Raw genomic sequence first — 12,049 nt, 5'->3', positions numbered from 1 at the left:
AGCTCCAGGATATACATCATTCTACAATACACACTATACTCTCATACTACTGATCCCCCCTGCTTTGCATTAAGATTCAAGCTGGCTCCCTCTGAGATTGTCAACTGGAGAAAAAAAGCAGATTTTTCTTTTTTTTTATCCTTAAAATATCAACATATGCCTGACTTCTGTATTTTCTGATATGAAAAAGGATCAGGATTGTCCTTTGAGTGACAGTAAGAGTCTAAAACAGGAAAGCTGTCTTTCGAGCAAAGATCCCGGGATACATGAAACACAACGCCATCTGAAAAAAGCGCCAAAGCAGCTTACGTAGTCACTAAATGCACGCTTGGCACCACAGATGCATGTATTCATGAGAGTTCAGCTTCAAGGTCTATAATTGACCAGATTTATCCATATATTATTGTCAGAGAGTTCAGCTTGACGGTTGTAAAGAAAGATGGTTAATTAAAATGTCCCTTGATTGTGGATTTTAATAAGCTCGATGCTATACATGAAATGGAAAGCCTGTGTCAAACATACATCCATGTGTAATTCTAACAAAGCTGGTGTTATTTGGAATCAGATTTGTGTAAATGACATTATATGAATAAAGCCAAATTCCATTTTTGGCGCAGCATATTGCTTCATGAAGATTAACTATTGTCAACTGTCAGATAGACAGAGAGATGGAGAAAAGAGAAAGGAAGGATGAAGTGAGAAAAAATTAGATTAGAGTAGGGCAGAGTCCAGGTAGGGGCCTTGGAGAGAAGATCAGTTGACATCATTATGGAGGAGATCCAGCAGCAGATCTGGAGGTGGAGCTTCGGGAGAGATAGAGAAGACATTTTTGGTTTAAACTACACAGGTGATGAAAATAATGCAGTGGAGAAGGATACACAGCGAGAGAGCTTGGTATATAGATTCATAAAGCCTATAGCAGCAGAACAAAAACAGTTGGAGTCAGTCTTAACTGTAGCCTTTATCAAAAAGTAGAGTATTACTGTTAAACATAGAGATTAAGTCAGCCCCCCGGACTGAAGCTGGTAGTTGATTCCACAGCAGAGGAACTTGAAAATTGAAGGCCCTGGCTCCATATTTACATTCAGAGATTTGTGGTATAACAAATAGATTTTAGTTGAAGGATCGTATTGCCTAGAAGGCTGATATGTTTGGATTAGATCTGTGGATTGAGAAGAGGATTGTGATTTTATTCTATACATACATACTAAAGGGTCAAACATGACGTCTGCACACAGACACCGGTCACTTCCACCCCGGGTCTTGTCCTCTGATTTGTGGAGAAAGATTAACCACTTCTGAACCAAAGAAATAGAAGTTTCCTTTAAAGATCGATCTCCTTCCTGCGAATCACAAATTGACAGTCCAGGACAGAATGGCCCAGAGCTGTTGAAAACTCGCTCTATTTAAGTCAAATTCTCCGCCCAGGAGGTCAGGTCTTCCGGCCAAATTGTTATTTCAAAGTTTCCTGTGTCAAGGTGGCCCGCTGAGAGAGTTCGCCTCCTGTCTCCTGTAAATCTAATTATTCAAATGTTCTCTGGCAGAGGTCACATGTTGTGGCCGTTGTTTCCTGTTCTCTGCTCCCCCCCCCCCGGTGTCTCGCCGGCTTTGTCTTTTGTATACGAATACAGGTGTGATTGCAGGCAGACAAATATGTTTTGACCCTAATCCTGAATCGAGCTGTCTAAAACCAGTGATCAGGATGCGTTGAGTGGATATGTGTATGTGGGGACAAAGGTTTTTCTGCTCTGAGATCAAACAGAGTATATTGTATTATATTGTATTATTCTCTTACTTTATATTTGATTAACTTTTAGCATTCATTTAAGTATGGCGTTTACGTCCAGTATATAACAATTTTAATCCAACAATACACATATACTGTACTTATACATACAGTATACATGTACCGTCTCAACAATCACAGCGTCTCTATGTACACATATTTAAAGATGCTGACCATTCAAATGTTTGTTATTGTTCTCACACTTGTGTTGTTTCATCCATCCTAAAAATAATAATTTTACGTATCACTCAATAAAGTTGATCTTGAAAGAAACTGGCAGCCAGTGAAGAGATCTAAGGATCGGCGAAATGTGAGTTCTTCTACAAGAGCAGGTCAGAATTCTTGCTGAAGTTCTGTATCAACTGCAGGCGAGACAGCTCCTTCTTGTTAAGACATGAAAAAAAACTTTTACAATAGTCTAAACGAGACAATACAAACACATGGATTATAATATCCAGAACATGTTGGGACAACATTTTCCTGAATTTATAGATTTTTCTCGGTTAAAGGAAACAGTTTCTGGTCAGTTTTCTGCAGTGTTGAAGTAAGGTAAGGTAAGGTAAAACTTTATTGATGCCTTTAGGAGGTCTCCTTCTGGAAATTGTTTGAAAGTAGAGACATGTCTTTGTCAAATAAAACAGCCAAGCTTCTCAGGCTCAGTTTGACAGACTGACCTAAGTCACCCAAGTACTGACTCAACCCTGGAACCTTATCATCAGGAGCAATAACAAAAGTTTCACATTTGTCAACATTTAGCTGCAAAGTGTTTTCACTCAGTCGTTGTTTGATTTCTAGCAAACAGTTGACTAAGCCTTTCAGCCTCTGGGGTTTAGTTGGATCAAAAGAGCAGTAGAGCTGGATGTCATCAGACTACTTCCTTCCATGATCAGACCTCAGGGCAAGACAGTACATGGATGAAAAATTTGTTTTGTTTTATTTTTTAAATGTGCACAGATCTTTGAATTTGGTATATACATGTATATATATTTGAGAATAAAATATAAATATACTAATAGATGCATTATTCAAAGAGGATGCAGCATTGAGTTTCCTTGATCAAGACAAACATTCACTAACCTTATGATCACCCTTATGAAGCCTTGATCATTTGTCCTATTGTTGGAAACTTGACATGGGTTCAACTTAAAAGGAGTCAGATATTTTTGGAAAAAAGGCAAATAAGTTGGTCTATTGTCCTCGGACTATGGAGACAGTTCAGAGAGCGCAGAGGGAGTAACATACATGCAGTGTTTCCTGACGAGTGTTACAATAGTGCCCTCACATGGAGAAATGTATATAAGATTACATTCCATGCAAAAAGACACACACAGACACACACAGTGTTATTTTTTGGAATCGCAATTTCATGCTAACGGTTGTGGCAGCTATTCCATTTGGATAGCTGCTCTGTGTGTGTAAATAAGGTTGCGTGTTTGTGCGCCTGGTTATATGTCAGCACAGGCTTTAAAGCAAGCTCCATTTTCAAGTGCAAGTTTGTTGTCATGGCAACTGTGGTTTCCGTGTAATTACCTTGATTGTGAAAATTAATTTAAAAAGTCAAGCGAATTATCTCACAGCAGATGATCAGTGCAACATCTCTCCCTCTTTTTCCCCAACAAATCTACACAACAAACATACACATCTTGGCTCATCCCCAAAAGCCTGCGATGCCTGCAAATCTACCTCAGATCCTTACACACCAACATATGTATTCTTCCATCTGATTCTCATCTATCAAATGCACCTGTCAATCATCTAAAAACGTTGCTCTTTGATAACAACCTCAAATCTCAGTGTGAATGTAAAAAACATGTAAAACAAATTATTTAAAAAAATAAAATTACACAGATGCTAGTGCCAGCACGGTGAAGTCATGAAGGTCAACCGAACTCCACTCCAAATTCGTTGTTTTGAGGACATCTAAACAAGTATTTTCCTAGTCTTTTTATGTTAACAGACCACGGCCACACACCTTCAAGATATTTGTCATTATCCTTTAATAATATATGGAACAGCCCATACTGAACAACTGTATTTGCATAGATCTTAATCAGCTTACATCATTTGTGGTATCTGTCTAATTTGCTCAAAGCTAAAGAAGTGGGGCTTTTGAGAGGCAAAAATAATTGTTACCCTGATTGAAAACGCTGCGGTTTAAATATGTACCAGCTGGGTGGAATATTTCCCAAATTTTTGTAATAACAGTTTTACCACTTCCTTTAGCACTTAAAATAAGTTATACAATGTCCTCAAGGTGAAGGGGCAACACAAATCAAACAACTTAACAAAACCAAACCATTCAAATAAATGTGCAAGTTTATAACAAAACAAGTATGAAACTAATTTTAAGGCAGACAAGTTAATTGTTCATAAGAAAAACTGCTGAGTTGGTGCCTAATTATTGTGGTTTACTCCATTGGACAAGAGGGTAGCCTCCTTTCGCTTAAGTGGGGGGATGATCCTGTTATTTATGCTTATGCTCCAAACTGCAACTCAGAGACACCTTAGAAGTGGTCAAGCTGATAGTAGGCTGCGGGAGAAATTCAGGACCTTTTTAGCTGGCCTTAGCCCTGAGTTCCACTTGTAAGAGCTAGACGATGTACATGGGGAAAGTCTGGGCCTCCCCTCCAAAGCTGTTGCAGCTCCCTGCCTGACCATGGATAAGCAGATGAAGCATTTTTCTTCCCACATGGTATAGTAAGTAAGTAAGTAAGTAAAGGTAATTTGTAAATTCCTTTCTAGACCAGGGTCACAAAGCACTTTAACAATCAAAAACAATATACAGCTAAAATACGTGCAAATACAAGGCTAAGACACATTAGACAAACCCAGGATTCCCAAAAAAAATCAGGGAAAAGCCTTTCACAAATAAGAATGTCTTCAGATGCTTCTTGAAGGAGTCAGTAGAGTCAGTAGTAAAACCTTTAGCTTCACATCAGTGTAAGTTTCCTTGATGTGCTTTAAAATCAGATCTGTAATTTATTTTAATTCTCCTTTATTAACATTGTCCTGTCATAATTTGATTGACTTTCATCTCATTACTTTACAGTTTTCAGCATCACCTGCCAACCAACAATAGCTTTTATACATCTCTTGTGGCTGATGTTCACCCAGGGAGAGAGTGAGTCGCCCAAACAGAATCCACCATCTAGGACACATAAATCTTTCCACTCTTAAAAAAAAGTAAGAGAAAAGCAATTTCACAGCCTCAATTTCAGCCTCTCCTCCACTTCTCTCTCACTCTCTTCTGGGTGTCGTTCTTTCTGACAGAATGAATAAACAGGCTCGGCAAGTGTAATCTCAGTCTTTTATTAGCAACAGCAAACACAGAAACAATGAATTTGGCCTGATCCTCTGCTCCTCTCTCTTTTCTCCTTCTGCTCATTGCTTCTCATCAGCTTTAATGAAGGACAAATCTCATCAGCAATCATTCCATCAATGATGCGACCATTTTCTATCTGTACATACAAGCTGTCTTCTTTCAGCACGGTTTGTTTCTCTGATAACCAAACTATTGTAAGAAATTAGCATTTGGCTGATTTATGCAGACATCTACTAGCATTTAAAGCTGGAGTTGCTAAGTGTTATTTGTTTTATAGAAGTTTTTAGTGGTGCTTTTGTTTACAGAGTGGTGATCTTCAACACGCCCAATAAAAATTGTAATAACGTCCTGTTTGAATCCTTAATTATGGCTCTGTTTTCTTTTTAAGAGACTTACATGGAAATCCTGGCAGTGGTCATATATTTACTCTATGAAACATGTTAATGAAATAGCTTATGTTTAAAACATTCTAGCAGTCCCCAAGGCAGAGCCAAGCTATTGATCATATGCTTCTTGTCATGTAACTTGGCCCAGTCATCAAAGTGCTGGGTCTGATGCTGAGGACAGAATCTTAGAAATACACTTAACATATGCAGTAATGCTGTCAGGTAATCCTGATCGTTCAAGTTGTCAGATGCTGAATCTTTAAGGATATATATAATATGTATATTTAAGGAAAGTTTTTTTGCTAACATTCCTTCAAGGCTTAATCAGGCAGAAACTAACTATGTTTGACATAAAAGGGGTGAAAGTGGTTAGTGATAAGAGTGTTTAAGAGTGACATGATTGAAGATGTTAAAATTGGATTTGCAATGAAGGAAATTTACAATGAAAAGTGTTTTTTTTCTAACAATGAAATTCTCAATATATATATTTTTTGTCATCGATTTTCATTTACAGTGACAAGAAAGGATTGGACTTTCAGGTTCAAATCATTTTCATGTGTGCTAACCTGGACCTACTCACAGTGAGGAGGTCTAGTTACATAAACTAGATCAATAATTGATCACAAACTTTCATCTGACTCATCATTCATTTGTCAAATTATAATGAAATTAAATCATGTAAATAAAACAGTTTACCAAGTTCAAGATATGTATTTTCTTTTAAATCTTAAACAACATATTACATTTCTGAAACGTATTTACTGGGTAAAAATATGAATTTAAATATGTTTCAAACCATCAATAGATATGGCACAAAATAATTCATTATTACAAAAACAAATAAATGACTAACAAACGCTATACAGTACCGATAATGACCGTGATAATGAAGGAATCGTATTAGAGCTGATTTAATGCTCTTAATTTTAAAGTGTTTTTCCTACAGCTGAATGGCGTTTGGGGAAATAATCACGTTAGGCAAGAAATCTCGATGAAAATATGAACGATGCAGCTGCATCGATAGATTCAAGGTGCATCAGGTTAAATTTGCATGTGAATTCAAGAGGCATCGGCTCTAGCCTTTTTGCATCTGCTAATGCAATGGTAATGTCGATTTTCGAGGCACCCTGAACGTACCATGACGTTCTCAAGCTGACTTAGAAGTTATGAGACAGCAAACTTGAACAGAGCTGCGCCTAAATAGATACATCAACTTCTCTCTTTTCTCCTTCTGCTCATTACATCTCATCAGCAATCATTCCATCAATGATTCGACCATTTTCTATCTGTACAAACAAGCTGTCTTCTTTGGGCACAATTTGTTTCTCTGATAACCAAACTATTGTAAGAAATTAGCATTTGGCTGATTTATGCAGACATCTAATTGCATTCAAAGCTGGAATTGTTAGGCTTTATTTGTTCTATAGACACAAATATGTGGTACTATAGATACAAATCTGTTAATTATTTAGTTTTTCCAGTGGGCAGGTCAACTTTACATAACTCCATATTTAAAATAAAGCCGTGAACAAATATATTGGCAGGAAGTTGAACCTGGGGACTCACATGGTGTTAATAACTCTGCGGCTCTCACCTACTTCTTCAAATAAATCAACCAATATTTCTCAATGACACTTGACACTAAGTCACCTAAACTAGATCATGCTGTGAGGTAGGTGTTGGAAGAAAAAGAGTATTGTTTATTGCCAGTATTTTAAGTTATTTTGTTTATGTTGTTAATCAGTCTTAGTGGTGGAGAGATACATCCCTAATATATTCTAGAAAGTACGAATTTGTCATATTAATGTTCTTAATGAGATCTATGATGCTCGTTGGTGCCCTGATTTAATGCTTCAAGAGGTTCAATGAAAAGAGCAAAGAGGGATGGGCTTTTTAAGTAATCCTGTTCGTGGTGACTGTGGCTGTAAGAGAAGTGAAGGAAAAGGTCTCAAGATGGCGCTGCAGATGGCAGCCACGGCACGACGCTCCGCAGGAATTTTGTTTGTTTTTTGCTTTTTCTTTGCTTTTTGCCATGAAAACCTTGTCTACTTCAGCAGAGAACAACTGGTTAAAAACAGTGAGTAATCTTCGGACGCTTGTGAAATTACGTCAGCGCGGGCTCCAGACTCCTCTTCAATCTATTCACCTTGCGAACGTGTCCAATAAAATGGACAAACTGCTCCTTCTCTGTGGAAAAAACTCGGAATTTTTACACTGCTGCCCTGTGCTTTACTGAAACCTGGCTCAGTGACGCGATCCCAGACTCTGCTCTTCATCTGCCGGCTTCCATTCATGCACACGGACCACGACACGGAGCTGTCAGGGAAATCAAGGGGCAGCGGAGTGTGTTTCTACATTAACGAGGGTTGGTGCACATCTGTCACAGTTCTGTCACAACACTGCAGTCCGAACCTAGAATCACTGATCATTAACTGTAAGCCGTTTTATTCGCGCAGGAGTTTGCGTCTTTCATAATGGCTGCTGTTTACATCCCCCAGCAGGCCAACGTGAATGACGTGCTGTAGACTCTCGCGGAGCAAATACACTGCGTGGAAAGAAAACACAGCAGCAGGCGGGCGGTAGATTGACAAACAATAGAGAGGACTTGTAGAACCAACCAAGGTCATCTGAGACTCAATGAAGTGAATTCCTGTGTCTAAATCACTTTGCAACAACAACTCTCTCTATAAACAACAGTGAAACCTCCCCCACGAACAAAGAGGCGAGGCTTTCCTAGGACAGATCTCCCTACTGGTCAATAAGTAAGTAAGTAAGTAAATTATATTTATAGAGCTCTTTTCCATACCAGGGTCACAAAGCGCTTAAACAATCAAAACAATACTCAATAAAATATATACTTAAAAGGTCAAGATAACTCCGAGAACAACATAGGAGTTCAAGAAAATCAAGGAAAAGCCTGAACAAATAAAAATGTCTTAAGATGTTTCTTGAAGGAGTCAGTAGACTCCACAAGCGCAAGAGAGGAAGATTGTTCCAAAGCGTACGACTCTCTGATGTTGAAAAGAGCATCGTGATCATAGATCTGTGATGCTTGAGACATGTATTTAATGATATGAGCATAATATCAGGACAAGTTGTCATTAAAACGAAAAAAAAGACTGCTTTTTGCAATAATAGCAGGAGCTCACTTTCGAAACAGCCGCTCACCGGAAGCAGGTCTGGTATTTGTGATTGAACTGGATCTGTCCTGGACTGGATCAAGTGTGTTAAAGTCACCACCTATAATCAGATCTCAACTGGGTAAATCAATTAGATTTGAGGATGATTTGTAGGAGAATTGGGTTCTCTAATACAACAACCATCATATGACAGTGTCTCTTTAAGACAGCCATTGTAGTTAGTTATGCTCCAACGGGGAGATGGTGTTCTAACTCTGCAGCAGCACAGAGACAGTGTGTGCCATCGCCATCTGCTGCATGATATTGTCTAATAAACACTGACTTTTTACTCCTAGTGTAAGGAATAAACTGAATCTTGATTTTGGCTGTTTCCTATTGGTCACAGAGGACGGGTCTCCCATCTCTGCCACTCCTGGAACAACCAAGCTATTCCAAGCTTGATGCTCCATTTTCAATGTTCAAAGTAATAGAGCTATATTAACTTGTATTTCGCTGGCAAACACAAACAAACACAAATATAAATGTATTTTTAAAGAAAATAATATTTGTTTATTCATCACTTTTGGGGACATAATTTTGTTCTACTGCGAGCCACCTTCCTCTGCATCCATCAGCTCCACACAATCGCTTCCCAGCATCATCTCACTCCAGGTCCACTATGTACTCCGGAAGATTGTCTTCAACCTCAGTCTACAGCTAGGGAAAGTGTCAACCCCTGTATCGCTCGAGTCCTGAAAAAGACGAGGTGGCGATAGTTGACAACTATAAGTACCTCGGTGTGTGGCTGGATAGTAAACAGGACTGGTTTCCAGAGTAGACTGTACTTTCTGAGGAGGCTCTAATCATTTAAGATATCCATCCGTCCGTTCGTCCGTCCGTCCGTCCGTCCGTCCGTCCGTCCGTCCGTCACTGGGCAGAGATCTTAACTCTTACTGAGAAGTCGTGCTGAACGTATCCAGGCGGATTGATATGCTCACAGCCACTGTCCAGGACACTCTGGCAAACAGCCTTAGAGGGAGTACCACCACGGCCTCTCCAACCGCTTCCAGGCCCTCCAGCCTGAAAGTGGCCCCCAGACAAACAATCAAGATGCGGGCTCTCCTGGTGCGTTTCCTGTTTCAATCTCAGGCCACTGACCTACAAGCCCTGTTATTTATTAAGAAAGTTTTAAGGGGATTTTAATATCCATATCTGCTGCCCCACACAACCCATGGGCAGTGATTTTATTGGCACAATTGTCTTTTTAAATTTAGCACAAATTATTGATAAACCACATCATCAGACACATTAAAGGTCATACCTTGGACCTGTTTATACACCCTGGCCTCAACCCCACCAATGTTTTACTTAAGGATATCTGTGTGTCGGACCATAAAGACATTTTTTTACAATGGACCTGGTTACTCCGTCCTCCAAACCCCTCTCACTCACTCGCTTACGTGTTATTAACCCTCAATCAACACCCTCATTAACAAAGAATTTTACTTCTGCTTTTTTAACTGCTTTTAATAGAAGTTTTAACACAGAATAGCTACTCTCTCATTGTTATCAGTTGTCAAACCATCCTAGACGCTGTTGTTGTAATGTAAGTAAAATGTAAGTAAAAATCAACTCCTCAAAGGATGCCGTAGAAATGAAAGAAAATGGAAAAAAGATGGTCTACAAGTATCCAAAGAAATGTGGAAAAACTTAAAAAACTACCAGACAACAGTTAAGGACACAAAAAGGGCTCATTTTTACAATGTGATTTCAGCAGACCAAGCCAACCCATGGATTTTATTTCAGATACTATATTCCCACTCCGGACATGCTACTCCTGAAGACTGCAAAAGAGTTCTGCATTTTTTTTATAACCATAGTCCAAGAAATAAGGTAACAGATAACACCCCCAGATATGATAATTGACATAAACCACTCCGTTTCTAATTAATTTACAAATTTTCCGCCACTGACCCTCCCCGTTTTATCAAAGACTTTGTATAGGATGAAAACCACCTGATGTGCTCTCGATATCATTACCACTACATTTTTAAAGGATGTTTTTAACACAGTTGGGCCCAGCATTTCACACATCTTTAACAGCTCTCTTTTAAAATGTGTTTTCCCCAGTCATTTTAAACATGCTGTGGTCAAATCCTTTTTGAAGAAACCCTGCATGGACCCATCAGTTTTTACTCATTTTAGACTCATTTCTAAACTCCCGTTTTTAGCCTAAGTCTCAGAAAAGTTGGTGTCCCTTCAAATCTTAGATTTTTAGGCTTCATGATATATATTTGAAAGATCCGGTCACAGTGGGGAGACCGCACTTTTAAAAGTCACTAATGACTTGGTTTTAGCCACTGATAAACGGGAAAGCGCGATTGTAATTATTTTAGATCTGAGTGCAGCCTTTGACACTTATTATTGTCTTCCAGCCTCCAAATCCCACTCAGTTAAACCTCACCCCCCCTCGGACACCTCTCGGAAAACATTTAACCCACAGCCAGAAACCTCGGTGTCCTTCTCAATTCATCCCATTTCGTTTGATCAACACATCAAGAAAACTTTTCAATCCTGTTTGAACCAACTCAAAATATTTTTTTTTTAAATCAAACCCATGATCAAACAACCCGATCTGGAAAAACTCACCCATACGCTCATCTTTTCCCATTTAGATGATTGTAACTCCCTCCTCTCTGGCATCTCTCAAAAATCCCTCTCTCCTCTCCAACTGGTGCAAAACTCAGCAGCTAGCCTTCTAACCGGTTTTAACAGACGACATCACATCACCCCAGTTTTAGCCTCACTGCACTGGCTTCCTGTGCACTTTAGAATTGATTTTAAAATGTTACTGTTTACTTTTAAAGCTCGCCGTGGTTTGACTCCCTCTTACATTTCAGACATGCTGAACCCCTATGAGCCGGCTCGTCTTAGATCCCCGTGTAGTGCCCTGTTAGCTGTTCCAAAGTCGAGGCTAAAATCAAAACAGGACAGAGCTTTCTCCATCAGGGCAGCTCCACTTTGGAACAGCCTGCCCAAAGAGATAAGACTGGCTGAATCTTTTAAATCTCTTTCAAAAACACACTTTTAAAGACTGGCTTTTGTGTGATGTCACCTTTTAACCCTTAACTGGGTACATCAATGAGCTTTTACTCTCCTTTCTTTTCATGTTTTATCATTTTATTTAATAATAATTTCCCTCAATGGAACATGTGTTGTTTTATCTTGTTTTATTACTGTGCTGTTTAATGTATTGTGCCATTTTTAACTATTGTCTGTTTCTACGTAAAGCACTTTGTATCTATTGTTTAAAAAGTGCTATATAAATTAAATTATTATTATTAATATATTATCATCCATCCATCCACCCAACCACCCATACATCCACCCACCCTCCCATCCATCCATCCATCCATCCACCCATCCATCCACCCAC

The sequence above is a fragment of the Callionymus lyra genome, chromosome 6 (assembly GCF_982586985.1).
Source record: "Callionymus lyra chromosome 6, fCalLyr1.hap1.1, whole genome shotgun sequence".
In the NCBI taxonomy this organism is placed as follows: Eukaryota; Metazoa; Chordata; class Actinopteri; order Syngnathiformes; family Callionymidae; genus Callionymus; species Callionymus lyra.
This window is presented reverse-complemented; position numbering follows the sequence as displayed.